This window comes from Cyprinodon variegatus, unplaced genomic scaffold, assembly GCF_000732505.1.
Source record: "Cyprinodon variegatus isolate N-32 unplaced genomic scaffold, C_variegatus-1.0 Scaffold1968, whole genome shotgun sequence".
In the NCBI taxonomy this organism is placed as follows: domain Eukaryota; kingdom Metazoa; phylum Chordata; class Actinopteri; order Cyprinodontiformes; family Cyprinodontidae; genus Cyprinodon; species Cyprinodon variegatus.
In genome coordinates this window covers 15,401-17,357 of record NW_015152421.1, presented here as the reverse complement: position 1 = coordinate 17,357, position 1,957 = coordinate 15,401, and positions in this window count along the sequence as shown.

Genomic DNA, 1,957 nt, shown 5'->3' with positions numbered 1-1,957 from the left:
AATAGTGGATTGTGTCCAAACAGATGTGATAGCAGCAGCTATGCGTACGTCTTCCTGTGCCGCCATGTTTATTTTGGTTCAGCTGGATGTATAAAGGATCCTGCTGTAAAATGAATAGTTATTTTAATTTGTATTTACTAACACACACAGAATCTAAATATTTAAAAACAAAAAAGTTTCTTTGTTATTCTACAAATACAGAAAATATTATTGCAAAGACCATTTATAAATACATTGATAATAAAATGAATGGAAAGATTGAAAGACATTGAAATTTTATGTTTTCTGCCCTCTTCATCTCTTTCATCCAGTGGTCAAGTGGCACAGCAGCTGTCTGTGGGCAGTAAATGTGGCCATAATACTGGCTGTGGCCACGATCTTTGCTGCCTGGTTGGTGGCACAGACTACACTTGTTTTTATCCACGGTGTGGATGTAGGGCCAGGATGTTACTGTAGTCCCTAACAATTAGAGTCCATCTGGCCTGATTTCCATTGTTTTTGGGGCTCCTTTGTATATCACAGTTTAACAAAGATGAACTTTAGCAGACAGCAACTGCCTGGTAACTGGGCAGGGAGATGCTTGTTTAAATTATGTGATTCAACAATAATGTAAAGTAGTGTAAGGAAAAAAAAAATCAAATAAAAAATTTCTCACAACTCTAGAAGCAGCTCATGAAGCACAGGTGGCTTCAGAAAAAAGGAGGAAGACACATGAAGGAGAGTCTGAATATCGAGCCTGGGACTGCAGGCAGGCGGCACAGACAGGGTAGAAACAGTCAGTATATCCAGCCTGGGATGGGCAGGTGATGGTGTCCTAGATGCTTTGCTGACATGTGTCTATATGTCCCAGGTTTAGCTTAGAACACGCACTATGGGATCCACCATACCATGGCTTTATGAACTGGCAGAAATTAAAAAAAAACATTATGTGAAGTATTTTAACATGTTATAGCATATGATAACAGAAATATCTAAAAAGACACTTACCGACTTACTTAAGTCAGAGCAAGCTTTCCAGGTGTCTTCACAGATGGTGACTGCTCTGCTGTTACAAACTGTAACGTGGATGTTGTGGATGAACCAGAAACCAGAGGAGGCCAAACTAGAAGGCTAGTTTTACAAAAAGGGAAATTAAATAACAAAAAGTACACAATATATCATTAACAAGAATGAAACATGAAAGGTTTAGTCTTTGACCTTCAGATCAGATGAATCATTTATTGTCAGTTTTATGCAAACAAACAGCAGATAATCTGCATGAAAAGGAAAGACTGGAGTTTGATTAAATCTTTGCTTTGCTTTCAGAAAGACAGAAAATGTTTCTGAAACAACTTCTAGTTGAGTTTATTGCTATTTTTAAACAAAACGTTTAAAATTTACAACAAAAAAAAGAGAATTAAACATTTAGACCCCAAACTTTACTATAGCAATTTTAGAATTATTATTATGTTTATAATATAAACTGCTGAGAATCCCTGAGGACTCGCTGTGCAGGTTGGTGCTGAGAGACGCCTCCAGAACCAGAACCAATCACAAAATAACACTTGATTTAATTTTCAGCTTTTTTGTTCTAAAACATTTCCTCCAATAGCTGCAGTGAAACATTTGATCACTGGGTGTTAAACAGTTGATAAAATGAAGAATTTAAAAACCTCTTGTCTTTTAACTCAGATCGACCAAAGGAAGCAGACAGCATGGCAGCAGCAGAGCCTGGTGAGTTACACCTCTGAGCAACACAGATGACTGTATCTGTTGTCATGGAGAAATGAAAGTACAACTAAATGGAAAATATGAACACAAAGGGCCGGATTTATCAAGATCCAAATGATAAATCCGGATAAATCAGTAATTTGCGCTAGCAAACTGGAATTTTGCGCGAGGGGCTGAACCATGGTTTGCGGGTGATTTAACAAGAGTGATTGCGTAACTGGTGGCAGGTGCAAAACTGTTGGAGACG